This window comes from Thalia democratica, chromosome 4 (genome assembly GCF_965202585.1).
Source record: "Thalia democratica chromosome 4, ktThaDemo2.hap1.1, whole genome shotgun sequence".
Classification (NCBI taxonomy): domain Eukaryota; kingdom Metazoa; phylum Chordata; class Thaliacea; order Salpida; family Salpidae; genus Thalia; species Thalia democratica.
In genome coordinates, this window is record NC_139168.1 from 29,011,332 (window position 1) to 29,026,940 (window position 15,609).

Below are 15,609 nucleotides of genomic sequence, written 5' to 3' on the forward strand. Positions count from 1 at the left end.
ACTTCGTTTTATGCTTTCATTTGTTCAAAGAAGCAGACTTAATAAATATTGATTTTCAAAATAAATTGTACCATTATAAAAGTAGTAAAAGGAACAAAAGTCTTACATGATATTTAATAGTTTTTCAAAACTTATAAATATTCCTATAGTTTTATTAAAAATTATACTTAACAACTTAGTCTATATATTTTACGTCAACTAGTATACGTTTATCACATTGAAAACAAGCATTTTCGTATGAGACAAACGTAATTTTAAATAGCATTTTACCCAAATCTTTAGCTTGTAAAAAAATGAACGGAATAAAATCTACCAAAGATGTTTTTCAGAAACTTAATTTTTCAGCACATTTTTATAAACTACAATTTGAAAACTTTTTTAAGTTTTTAAGCATATAATAAAAGGAATGTTATTGTTTCTCACGTGAGATTGTAAGTAATACACATTGAAACAACATATTGTACACGCTTTGTTCCAATAAGCATTTAAGGTTTTTTATTTATTTGCATTTGACTTAGAAAAACTTTTAGTGTTTATTGGTTCAACTTGAAGTTTATGTTTTTAATAGTTGCAGAAAATAATATTTAAGGTAATGTAAAGGTGCTGTACGAAAAGTGTAGTCATAAGCATAAAAAAATAAAATCATACAAGATTTCTTATGAGAGGTCGGGTACTTTACACTATTTGTCACTATTTGTTTAAGTAAATGTACGAGCTGTTGATTTTTGTTTAAAAGAGTTGTTATAAAACTAACAAGCTAAATTTTATGTTCTTATAAAATAGATAGATTGAGTGAAAAATTTTCAGCTAGTGATAATACTAGCAGCTTCGATAAAAAGTTTTAATGTAAACTAAAGAGTTAAAAAAAGCTTTTTTTCTTTTGTTTTAAATTTAGAGGAAAGTTGAATATGTGTAGCAATAATTTACAAATTGATTAAAACTTTTCCAATTTGATTTGTTGACTGTGAATAATTCACTTAAGAATAAAATAAGGAGTTTAGTTAAAGAGTTACAATTTAAAATAAAAAAGTTTCAAAAAGCCTAACTTTAACTTTTCTTTTATTTTAAGTTTATAAGATTCATCTATAGGTAGGCTATTTGTAACAAAAAAAATTGACAAAGTAAGTTTTTTTTTTTTCATTTATTTTTATTACTGCGGTCTGTGAACAATAGATCACTAAAAAACAGATTTGTGCAGTAAACATAAAAAGTAAACACTTGATATTAAATTTAAACTCTTGTTTAGTGGTTTAAATGTATTTTAAGCATGTAGTATAATTGAACTTTGTTTTAAGTATTTTCATAGAAAGTTAAAATTTTAAAGTATGTTATAAAATAAAAAAACATGTGTTTACTATCTATTAAAAGTTTTTATACACTGTAAACTAATTTCTATGAATGTTACGGCATACTAATTTACATTGCATTAAAATTTTTAATAGGTAGTTGATACATACTTTTTTTATTTTATAACATACTTTAGTATTTTTGTCACATGCTTTTAAAACACCGTGTAGAAAATTATTACAGTGTTCTTAATTTATGTACAAAAGTTGTATTTAAGCTTTGACTTACTTAAAACGAAGACTCTACAATTAGTTTTTGTTTTATTCTACTAAACATTTTAGTTGTAAGCATCAATTGCTTGAAAAGCCTTAGAGGTCTCGTAAATGAGTAAAAAATTCCAAATTAAACTTTTAACAGTTGATTTACTTGACAAATGCAAAAGTAACTATTTAAGTTTATAAAAAAAAACCACACCTAAAGTTTGTTCAAAAAAGTAATTTTCCTGTGTAAATGTTTAATGCACGAAAAAAAAAACGAGTATACTGCAGTATTTAGTCTTTACCTTTTCAAATAAAGTTAAAACCAACATCGCAAAGTAGTTTTTAAACACACTCTGAAAACTTTTGCAAATAATTGCTGTTGAAATTTGTTATTCGAAAAAATGTAAAATAGTTTTCTAAAATTAAAAAAAGGTTGAGCAAATATACCGAATAGTTTAAGAACGAGTAGGTGTATACTTGATGGGGTTGACAGTTTCTTTCTTTAGGTTGTCCTAAAAACTTTTTGTTTCAATTTTGAGTACTCTTAGTTTGAACAGTTATTACTAAATAGTACATAAGAACTTAAACTTACTTTAGCAGCTGTGTACCAAAGTTTTTCATGTGATTTTTTCTCTAACTACTGTTAAAGTATACTACTATAAAAGACATATTAAAATGATTTGTTGCTGTTGTTAAAAAAACTACTAGACTAGTATTTTCTAATGTGTTTGTAGACAAAAAGAGTTAGATATTCATATAAAAAAGTAACTTTAGATTATGTAGTATTTTTTTACAATAAAAAACTCAGCTTGTTAACCTTAGGACTAGTCTTTTTGAAACAGTATAATAAAATAAATTTAAGAATATAAGATCGGACAGAACTTTTTGTTTGGAACTTAAACCGAGTCCAGTTATATTTTTCTTAAATAAACCAAAAAAATATAGCCAGCTAGTTTTTTCAGTCAATAGTGTTTTAAATTAGAATAATAACGCTAATCATTATAAACAAATTTTCTCTTATATTAACATTTACTGAGACTTATCTTAAAGCAGATGCCCATACAATAATATTTTTTGATATATAACATTTTTCATTGTATTACAAAATTTTGATTGATGAATGAAGATAAAACTTTATTAGCTAAAACTTTTCGATATTCAAAGCATGTTAATGTAAAGAAACACGTTTGAAACAATATTTTTTATATTAAGAAAATTTAACTGAGTAAAACGTCTAAAAAGTCTATCAATCATCTAATTTCTGCATACTTTTTATTTTAAAAAGATGGTTGAACCATGTATCCTATATTAAACTATAATCTATTGAAATTAGAAACTTATGTGTAAAAGGAAAACTAAAACTAAATGAATAAATCAACAAATATTTCAGTATTAAAAAGTATTAAAAAGGTTAAAGCAAACTTTTTTATTAGCTTGTAGTAACAATAGCCGCTTTGTAAAAAAAGTATATATGAAGCTAAAAAGCTAAAAAATCCATTTTACAATCTTTCGTCCTAACATTTTTAATTTAATTGTTATAAAAAAGCACACTAGTGCAAAATAGTAGTTCTAAAAGTTTCAAAACATGTGTTCAGCAGACCATTAACAAACTATTTTTTGTTCAGACTGTGTGGTACCGTCCTGTTAATTCGTAACTTTTTTGAAAAAGTTAGATTAAGTTAAAATAAAGTACTATAAAACTTTTTGTCTTCCGAATATATTACTTTGTTAGTTTGAAACCTTTTTTAAAGCTTTTTTATTTCGTTAGTTCTTAAATTTGAGTTGGCGGTTTTTATTTTTCTTCGGTTATTAAGAAAACATACTTTATCCATTTTTAAAACAGTTTGAATAAAGCATTTTTTCTACGTTTTTATTTATTGTTTCATTAATGTCTAGTATAATAAAATAAATATTGAAATAAAATTAGCTGTAACTTTTGTAGTTTTCATTTATTTTACTAACATGAAAATCAATCAAACTATATCTTAACAACCTTTAGTATCATTCAAAGCCTTTTTTTTCGAGTAAAAAATGAAACTACTTGTGTATAGTAAATTGTAAGTTTAGATACAGTAAAGTTTTACATAATAAAAGAAAGAAAGTTTAATAAAAGATTATACTCAACAAAAAATGAGTAGGTGTGAGTTTTATACTTAACTAAGTTCTATGCTCTCAGCACAAAAGTCAGTTTATTTCAAACCATTTAGTTTCATCATGAATATTTTTTTAGTTTGAACAGTAACTACTTTAAGTTTAACATATTTTAAACTTGTATTTTACAGCAGTGTAGCTAGTGTACTTATTTTGTTTTATAAAGTTTGTGTTTTAAACTAGTTCATTAGTTTTTTTTTTATTTAACCTGTATATTTTTTAATAGTTTGTTACTATTTTCAAAAACCTTATTTTATCTTGACAAGTAAGTAGTACGTTTTCGTTTGTTGTTTCTGATTAAAATGAGTAATGCAGTTTCAATAAAAACGTTTTACTTTAGTCTTACTTGCAATACTAGCTATTCTATAGTTATAAAAATAAAATTATAAAAGAGTTTTATTATTCTGTTTAATATTTATAAATAAATTTTAAAAACTAACTATTGCTAAGACAGACATTTTTATTGTGATTTTGTTCTGGTTTACAATCTATTTCAATCAAATTCTATAAATACAGTCGAAAAGATTTTTAAACATTAATAATAACTTAGATAAGAGTAATGACTATTTTTTTATTTTTCCTAATAGCTTGCGTTTTTCTTATGTATTTACTGAGGCTAAGCTTACTGCAAGAGTTTTTTACAAATTAAAGGGTTATAAAATGGTATCAAGCATTTAATTTTAGCTAATTTTAATTTTCATTCTAGCTTTACAGTCTAAAATGCAAATATTTTCAAGTTTTAACTATATTTTGTTTTTACATACTTTTAATAGTGTTTTATTTAATTTAGCTGATGATAAAGTGTTTCGGTGCTTTTAGTTTTATTGTAAATATTTCTGTTAGTAATTTCTTATTACTTTATTAGTTTGTTAGAACTTTAGTGTATTCAAAATTACTGTGGCCCGTTAAAAACTTCTAGTTAGTGTTGCCGTTACTTACTTGCTTGCCAATATTAATGAATAAAGAAGATCAAAAACTAACTATTTTTAAGAAAACAAAAAATGTATGCACTATATTTAACTTCTGAATTTCTGTTTTAGTTTTTCTTTTGTAAAATTTCTTAAATTTTATGTTGTTGAGTCAAGTTGTCTGGACTTAGCTTAGAAAAACTATAATTTTATTAGATAAACAATACAATATGTACTTTTTTTTCATTTAATCTCTTATAAGTTTTGTTGAGTGTAAAGTTTAAAAACTTAACCAAAGAAAGACTATATTTGTCGAAATTAAAACATTTTTATGTTAAAGCTTGTTTTCAAAAACTTTCAAACTTTAAGTGTAAAAATTAACCTGTAAAAGTACTACTTTAAGACAACTAACAGCTGAAAGTTTTAAAACTTTACAATCAAGTTTAAAAACTTTCAAGATTTAAAATTAATCGAAGTCATTTCTTTAAAGTTGAAAATAAATGCAAACTTAAAACAGCAGCACGGGCTTGAAGTACATTCTAAAAAAAAAAACTTCAAAAATTTAGTTATATTTTTATCACATGGTTAACGTGCTTCAAGTATTTTAACTTAATAAAAGTATTGCAAAAATAAAGAACGTTTAATCAAAAGACAATCGAGGTAATTTTCGTTTTTTTATTTATGAAAGCTTTTTTTTTATATTATCTTTAAAATTAGAGTTTAGTGAATTTGTTTTTATGATGACTAAAACTGTTTTCATGTTTATTTTAATAGAACTTCATTTTATTGAATTGATAAAAGAAGCGTAAGTTTACTGAATAAACTCTTCACACATTGAGTTTTATCTTTTCCACTGTTTTGCTATTTTAAAATTAAGAGCTTTTTTAAACCTACCGCAAAAACAACATATTGCGAGGTTCAATACTTAGAGCGTAAAAATAGACAGAAACATTTTTTTTATTCGATTGAGCTTAATATTTCTAAGAGTTTATTTGAATGTTTTCATAACAGCCTAGGTTTGAAACTTAAAAAACAGTACCCTTTTTTTATTGTCTTTTACAGAAGTTAACCTTTTATAAAAGAGATGTTGCTATCGTTTGTTTTCTTTGACTTTGTTTTAAAAGAACTTGATGAGCTTGTAAAGAACATGTATTGAAAAGCACTCAAAGAAAATTATTTGTTTACGGTTTGTACATTGCAGTACACGTTTTCATTAGAAGATTTTTTTCACAGGCTAAAATTAAGAAGTAAGTGTATGTTTATAAAAATAAGTTAAATGTTCAATGATAACTATTTTCAAATTTAGTACACTAGTAGTAAGTTTAAAATGTTATCAGCTTCATTAGAATGTGTTTATCTAGTTAAGTATAAAAAAAATAAATTTAACTACAAAAAGTATACCTACCTATGCTACGTAATATGCAGTTTTAAACAATTTTGTTGATGAAAAAAAGTACAAACATTTAAGTTTTAGTCAACATAAAAAAATATTACAGTGCTTATTCACTTACCCTGACTTCACTTATCCGGACGCTCACTTATCTGGACAGTTTCGGTCAGAAGAAAGTTCAAAAAAATTACTATAGTAAACACAAAAATTCATTCAAAAAGTTTCACATATATAAAACTATAAAACAAACATCTTTTATTTCTTACTCTAGTAAAACTTCTAATAAAAACTAGTTTGTTAGGAGTGATATGTTTCCGTTAAACTGACTTTAAACTTAGTCAAAGTTTCTTGTTTTGTTAATGTCTGTTTTTTTTTTCTTTGTTTAAATTTTTTTTTCATTTAAAGAGATAGGTTTACATTATTTTTCGTTTTAAAAGATAAATTTAATTTATATTTTCTCTTAAACATTTTTTTTTTAAATTAATAGTTAGTGCAGGTGGAATTGCAAATGATAAATTTTACTTGCGTGACCCTCAAAAAACGTATATAGTTGCACGGGGTTAGTAAGTCTGATATTTTTCTACCTTAGAAAAAACAAATTAATTAACCTTAAGTTTAGCTTTTATTACTAATCATTTTATTATATATTACTCATAATTACTATGTGTTTGTTTTTACCATAACACTTTTATTATGCATTGTAATATGCAGTAATTATATTATCATATGAAAGAATTGATTTTTTGTACTTATCCGGAAATTTGGTTATCCGGACATGTTTACAGAAAAATCTTGCCCAAAGTGTCCGGATAAGTGAATAAGCACTATACACTCTTTTAGTTCTTAGAAAATTGTACTATTCAACAAAGCAGAACTATTTTTCAGCTAAATTTAAGACTTTTAAGATACACTTTATTCTTTCTAGACTTTAATTAGTAAACTAAGTTCTGGTCAAAGACCTCTTCTGTACTTATAATAAAATCTTATTCAAATAAATTATTTTATGTTATAGAAAGTTATCGAATAGGATTTTATTATTAGTTCACTTTTGTATAATTTTGAATCTAAGAATTTAAAACAGAAATCAGCAATGTTGTTTTAGTCTAGCATTAAGTCTTGGTTATTTTAAATTTAAGTTGTACTTTCGATCATTACGTCATAATATGTCATATTATGTAAATTTTATGATGTTTTGATTTTAATATACTTTTATTTCATTTTAGTTTTACTAAAATGTTAACAAATTATTTATTATTAAATGTATCGGAAAAAGATGTTAAAATGATTTTTATTTAGAAAGCAACGTATTCAAAAGTTTGTCTGTTTCTACTAAAGAATATACTTATTGTTTAGAAGTTATTTAAATAAGCTCCTTACTTTTCAGTAAATTGAGCAATTTTTTTTTAGTTAAGACAAATAACTATATACTAATAAATATGAAAACAGTTTTCTACTTCATATTTTTAAAATAATTGCTCTTTACAGATAAAGTAATGCAAACAGTTAAAATGGAAGTGACAACGAAGAAAATATTAATTATAGTTTCTTCCATATTTTTGATATCTCTACTTTTAGTAGCCTTTTCGCCTTTAATTGAAAGAAGAAGAAAACAAAGTAGGTGAAGTAATATTATATTCGTTAAACTATTACAATTCTTTAAAACATTGTTTCGTAACAATTTTTTTAATAAACTTTATTTAAAGCAATCATAAAAGTAAAACGTAAAAGTTTTTAAAATTTTAGTAATTGGTTTCACAAATAAAACTTTAATAGACTTTAATGTAAATTTACACAACCAAAACTAAATTTATTATGATTGATAGTATATAATTTACACGTTGTCTTAGTTTATTACACAAAAACTTTAAATGTTGTTAAATGGAAGTTTTTTTTGAGCTACAATTTCATTTTTTAAGTTTAATACGGATTAAAACTTGTATTTGGCCAAGTGATTTTGTTTTAATATTTTTGCTCTTTATAAGCCTTATTAATGTCTGCATATTTAAGCCTTACAGAGTTCTAAGTTTTTGATACTTTAGAAAACAGTTAACATTAAAAATGGCAATCGTATGGCACAACGATAAATAAAATTACTTAAAATGTCAACTCATTAAGCACCTGATTTTTGCAAAAAACAGCTTATCATCACATTTGTTACAGGTCAAGCAAACAGTATCGGTCCAAGTAAAGTTAGTCAGAGGCAAATAGTTGCGATCAGAATATCGAAAGTTTACAAGCTAGTGTTCGATTTGAATGGAAATCGTTATTTGAATATTTTGCTGAACAAACTCCCAACGCCCTTATACTTATTTTCATTGTTGCTTTTTTGATAGACTATTTAAGCATTGATTTTATTTGCAGGATATGAACTGCAGAGCTTCGTAAACCATCAAATCCATAGACGATAGCTTTAAAATACTTTTAAGAAGTGTTTATTAATCCTATCCATTGAAACGTGTTTTTTGAATTTTTTCAAATTTAATTTACTAGGTTTTAGATTTATACCGCTAAATTTTAATCAAAGTTTTGTTTTTTTAATTTTTTTTACTATACTTCGATGAACAAACTTTAAGCAACTGTTTTTTTAATTACATTAAAAACCTTACATTTTTTTAATAACCATTCGATAGTTTAAATATTTATAGTTAATTCTTTAAAAGTTTTGAGTGTTATAAACACAGTTTTTTTTTTATAAAGCTAGATTATAAAAAATAATTTAAACTCTTATAGTTTTTCAGTTTCAACTTTTGTGACTTAACTGAGTATATTTACATAATAACTCATAAAATTTTTAGTATTTTCATGCTTATACTGTGTAGTTTTATTAAGTAAAATCTTATACTTATTTCAAGAATACTAAAGTAGATTTACAAAAAAAACTGAGCTTATATATTTTTGTTAAATTTAAAAAAATTATCTAGCATAGCATGAAAAATAAGAAAAATAAATCTAAACAAATATTTTTAATAAAGCTAACTGCAAATAATTTAATATTTTTATTTGCCTTAAAGTGGATATTTCCTGTATAACTACTTAAAAATATAAAATTACAACACTGTTTACGCCTTAAAGATATATAGTTTCGCAGTTAATACCATCGTATCAATTTTTTTAAAGTATGTACATTTTTTAAATAATTTCTCTTTTGTTAAACATACTATAAATAACAAGTTTCAAATAAAAAGTAATAAATACTTTAAAAAGCTTGAACACCTTACTCTGTTAAAATAAAGTACTATGAAAAGTAAAGTTTCAACTTGTTTGATTTAATTACTAAATAATGATTTTATATTGATTATTTATTACAATAAAAAAGTTTCGGTACAGTTGATCAAAAAGGTTTTTTTCAAGATACATAAAAAATATATCAAAAGACTATTTTTGTAAAAGATATTTATTGTAATGATTAAAAGAAAAGTTCTATAAGTTTAACTTATAAATTTACAATAAAGTAAAAGTTATGAAAATGACCAAACTAAGATAACAAAAAAATGGACTTATGTTTTTTTCTATTGGCATTATATAAGAATATTGTGTTTCATATTGAAACTAATTGTATTTGATTTATATTTGCCAAAAAATGAGAGTTTTATTAAAAAAAATTTCAAACATAATTTAATAGAAAAAAATGACCACATTTTTTTTAATTCTTACTAGCAATATTTACTCCAAAATATTCATTGAAAATAACACACATGATTAAGTAAGTAAGCAACTATGACTTTGTAAGTTTAGCCGAAAGAAAATTTAAATTCCGGCAATTAAAGTTCCATATAACTTTGAGTTAATGTATGTTGTCTTTATTAATAGTTTTTTTTTTAACATTTTTATTATCACAATCTTATTAATTATGCCCACATGCGCAGCTTTTATTTTTATATTAACAATTTTTTATATTATTTCTTTTTATATTGTAAGTTTTTTTTACAATATAAATACACTGTGAATAATATATAAATTTATAAATTGTTCTTCTAGTGAAAAAATTTTTAGATTTTCTCAGTACCTAACAAAATTAGCCTGATATTTTAAGTTATCTAGCATAATAATCTACAGTTTATTACCCTGGTACACTAGAAATTTATTTCCGTGTTTGTTACTGTTTGGTGAGAATTTTTTTGTGAAAATCTTTTCGAATGGTCATGAACTTTATCTACATTTTTAAAATAACTTTTGAAGAAAAACGATAAAAAATTATGCACAAATTTAAAGATAAAAACACCTTGCTCATATCTTTAAAAGTTTTCAACATTTGATATTTGTTTTGTTTTTTAAATGTTTTATTTTGTATACACTTTAATCATACTTTTTGTATGCATCTAAGAGCTTTACCTATAAGAGCTTTGAGTCTAGTTACAGTATAATAGACTTAAGTTTTTCTGACTAAAAAATAAAAAAGATAAATATTAAAGAAAACATATTTTTTAATCAAAAAGTATCTTGCTTTATACAAAACACCAATTTTCTTTGAGACTTTGTTTTCAATGTTTCTATATGTTCTGTCTATTTAAGGCTATATCCTTTAAAATCCAAAGTATCTGTATACATTTACTTTAAAAGAAATGTGTTTACTTATTTTTGTATTAATACTAATGTTTTTCCAATAATTATTTCTTTACAAGTGAAAAAGCATGCATCTTATCATATACATTATATTAAATAATATATAAATATGGCTAAAACTAGTTTTAAAACTTAGTAAAGTATGATTCTTTGTAGTGATAGTAAGTTTTCTTCTTTTCTTTAACTTTTTCCCAACATAATCTTATAAATCAGTACTCTTTTTCAAGTTTAAATTGTTATTTGAGATGTTCTCCCTAAAAACTTTTTTATTAGAGTTTGAAATTTGAAATACCCATAGATATTGCACATCCTTCAACACACTGTTTGTTAAGACTTGTACAAAAAATTTTACAGATTATTTTAAGCCATTTATGAACTAAAGTTTTAGTCTATTGTAATAAAAGCGTGGTTATAGTTGTTTTATTGTCGTTTTAACAAGTTGATTGTTAGTTAATCTTTCAGTTTATAGAACTCAAGTTATTTACAACAACTTTCAAACTTTCTATTTTCTAAAAACTATAATGTACCAAGTTATAATAAAAACTAACACAACTCAATATCGATAATTTAGTTTCTAATATAAAAACAATTACAATAAGCTTTAAACATTTTCAAAGCACAAAAGTGGAGTTTTCTGTTGCTTTTCTACAGAAATACATTTAGGTTTTGTTTCAAAATTCATTTTATTAGCTTTTGTTGTGGGTTTTCTTTTAACTCTTTTAAAACTATTTTTATGTCCTTATCAAACTTATATGCAGAATAAAATCACCGAAGTGTATTGTTTAAATGCATAAACACCAAGTACTTGACTTGATCGAAACTTTTTTTTAACAGCTAGGTGGTACAACAGAGAAACTTTAGATTGTTTTATTTTTAAAGTGGTTTTTGTAACTAAAACTGACTTATTTTAGTCTCAGTTACTCTAAAATCTCTATTTTTCGTAACTTTTTATTTGCTATAATTTAAAGTAAAATCTTGATAAATTTAATATTTAAGCTATTGTTTTATAAAACAAAAGTACTTTATTCAAGTTTTGTTTAAACTTTAAATTTACTGGACATGTTGTAATTTTGTTTTCTAATTTGGTAAAAGGAGTGTGTATAAAACATATAACAAGATATAAATAAAAGAAAAAATGTATCAATACAGTTAAGTTTAATTTTGGATTAAATTTATATCATTTCAGTAAATTTTTTTAACATAACCCAGTTAGTAATTAAATTATGAGAGCTTAAATAGCAAATACATAAATATAAAACTAATTTTATTGAATTAAAAGTTAAAACAATTTGTAAATAGAATTAGCTACTTAAATCAATAAAAGTAATATTAATTAAGTTTAACTTAAGTTTATGATAAAATGAAAACACTACTTACAAAATATCAAAATAAAAATTTTTTCTACACGATGAATTTTAAAAAAAAAAAAAAAATTTTTTAATGTTTAAAAACGTTTAACAATGTTTCATAGGTCACAACTTCTTTTCCGTAAATGGAAAATTTATTTCACGTTAACTCCACTAAATTATTATAAATTTGATCACTTACTTGCAAATTTATGTTTTAAATTAAGTAAAACTACTAAAGTTATAAATATTATTTACTTAAACATTAAACTTAGTTAAAGTGGAACGTCAATTTGTTTAATTTTATCTAATTGTTTTGTTAAAAAAACAAATTAAGTTCACGTATAAACTAATCAAATTAAAAAAATTCGAAAACCTTGAAGCTTAAGTTTTTTGATTAGCTGATGAAAAATTGAAGAGTTTTTTTTAATGTATGAATACACTTTAAATGTAGTTCATGTTTTTAAAACAAAGCAAATTTAAGCATCAAGTATTGTAACAAGATTTAGTGTTGTTACATATTTTTTAAAGTTCATTATTTATAACTGTTGTAAAATAACTTTAAACTTTATGACAAAAAATCCAAATCATTATTAAAAAATTTTTTTAAGTTTTTATACAGCAGAAATTTTATTACAGATGCAAAGTGCCTACTCTTTGTACTTGACTTTTGTAAAACACTTAAGTTAGTTTTTTCAACGTAACACAATATTCTTGGAAAACTACAAAGTTATTTGTAAATGACATTTTAATGCGATCTTGCGTAAAACGTTTGAGAATTTTAAAGCTAATACGTAAATTGAGCTTTTTATATCATTAGTTTTTACAACTTATGCAATCTTGAAGACTTTTAATTCTAATTTTTCTTGCGCTTGATGTTTATTTTATAAAAAATTTTAAAACACGTCTAAATGGTTAAAATAGTATGACAAATTTAAATCAATAGAAATAGTGTCTAACTTACATCAACTTTTTGGTATTAGTAAAATGAAAAAATACTAATGATCTAAAAACATTTTTCCACCCTACTAAATCTTTGTGCACAGTAAAATAATTTCTATGCACTTTTTATGAACAAGTGCATATTGTGAAAACCACTGACAAACAATATCACTTTTTACCTCCTTTTTATTTTTATTGTACAATTGTTTAATGATTTTTGAAAAAGAATTTTCAATAAATTTCAATCACCCTAAATGCAATAACATGTTACAATTTTTAGTTATTTTGATTCGTAAGAAGTAAAGTAATTAAAATAGCATAAATTAGAATATTCAACGTTTTCTTTTTATCAAGAGTTAAAAAGGTTCTTCCAAAGTTTCAATGCAATCTTGCTAATGATAATTTAATGCGTTCAAGCATTTAAACGTTATGGGATATTGAGAACAAAACTAAGTTTAAAACGTTTATGGTTTGATTTAATACGTAATCCTAAGAAATTTTCACATAATTTTTTGTGAACAATCAATTAAAAACAACTTCATTATTTAATTAAGGCCATGTCTAAATTTCTGAGATTTTAAATTAATTTAAACTTTTTTTTTACTGCCCTAAAACTTAAAAACTATCTTAATGCAAACAGTTCTAAAATAATAAACCATTGTTTCACAAAACAGTGAACATTTTATTATGTGTATTATAAAAACCCCATTGCTTACTAAAAATGATAGACATATTGTGCTCAATCAATAAAAGCTTAAACATACGTGTTAATTACGTCACAATACAAACATATTGTAGACTAAAGCACATTTATGTTTTTAAAACAAAATTTGTCAAACAAGAAATATAAAATTTATCTCTATAAGCTGTCTTTTAAAAACAAACAGATTTTCAGACGTACCAATACGTAAATAAAAATTTTTGATGCTTTTTTATCTTTGTTAAACAGGAAACGAAAGTTTATTTATAACGGAATTAGTTGTTTCTGTATTTTTATATTAATGTCAATATTCACGTTTCCTACGCATGAAAAAAAGAATCACAACAGCTTTTTGTTTATAGATGTTATCTTTTTGTTCGGTATGCGTCTAGAAATATTAAGTTAAAGCAACGATTAGGGCATAAAGCATTTAAGGCAGTCGTTTTTAGTCAAAAAGTTAAAATACATTATTTTACTAACGATTATCAAACTGTTAAAAAAAATATTAATTCCATATTTGAAAAAAAGGAATTTAAACAAGTAAAATGATCTTCTACAGGCCATAAAATTTTAAAAAGTATATTGACAAAAGTACATTATCACTTTTTTTAATTAGTTGTTTTTGTTTTAGTTGAGACACCTTTTTTTCAAGTCTTTAAACCATCAGAATTGCATATTTTAGCTTAAATTTAAAAATTTTTGTTGATCAAAAACTCAAAACAATATTAATAAAAGTTTCAAAAAAGTTTAGTCGATATAACTATAAACTTTATACGTTGACAAGTCATCTGAAGAAAACAAAAAATCAATAACTATTTAGTTTTGTTGTTTTACTAAATACAAAGAAGCTTCTGTTGTTAATAATGTCTTGGTTTAGTTAAGTTAGCTTTTTTAACTAACTTAATGACTCTACCGTTGTTCACAGCTTCTTAATTTAGATAGGTTAGTTTTTCTTTTTGTATCCTTACAAACTTCTATCAAAATCTGTTTAATTTTTGGAATAAAAGTTTCTCTAAGGTTTTTTAAGATTGAATATGTTACATAAATATTTAAAAAAACCTAATATTTTCCTAGTCATAAACTACTTTAATTTCTTGCATTTTACACCATTTGGTCTTAAAATAATTAAAAGTTTTGATTAGAGAATTTTTTTATTTCAATGTTAACAACAACAATCATAAAGTAAAGTTTTAAAAATTTTTTTTGAGAAACTTTTTTCTTTCAATGCCACAATTTTCGAGAAAACAGTTTGCTTAAATATTTATAACTTTTTTCAAAGTTAAATTTATTTTTAAACCATAAACGATTTTTTTGAGTATAAATACCAAGAGAGATAAACAATTTTAGAAACTAATTGTTTATATACTCAACCCATTGCTTAAAAATTAAATTTTTACAACCAGTTATCGTTAATTAATTTAGTTTTGTGTTCATTACACTTTAAGTTCCAAAATGATCAATAAAAGTTCTTAGCTAAGAGATCTTAAGGACGAAACATTGTTTTATACATAAAATATGTTTTTAAAATCTTGATAAGCTTTGTGCTAAAATAATTTTGTGTTGAAATCTTAACATTTCCCAAAAAAAAATAGTTGAAGTTGTTCATAGAAATGTTAATCGAAAAATAGTTAGGTAGCTTTTTATAGGCAAAAAATTGAATTTATGTAGTTTACAACAGTTAAAAAGTTGCAAAACAACTTATTAAAAAGTAATGATTTTTTTTTCTTTTTTAAGTAAAAAAGTTGTTAAACTTGACATTTAATTGTAATTTGAAACATAATTTTCTACCTTGCCACGTTTAGTCACGTTTAAACTTTAAACAAGTAAAGTTAAAGGAAAAGAAAAATGGGTAGAACACTTTTCTCCTTATTATTATAATTACGTGTTTTGGTTGCATCATACTTTAGTGTTGTGAAATGAACACATTAGTTTTTTTTTGTTTTCATTAACTTAACTTAAACTGAGCATTAACTTTTTGTTTTAATGTTTAGTTTAATGTTTAAAGTTTAGTTTTAATATCAATTTTTGTGTTTAACCTTTTTTTAGCTTAAAGCAGTTTTTT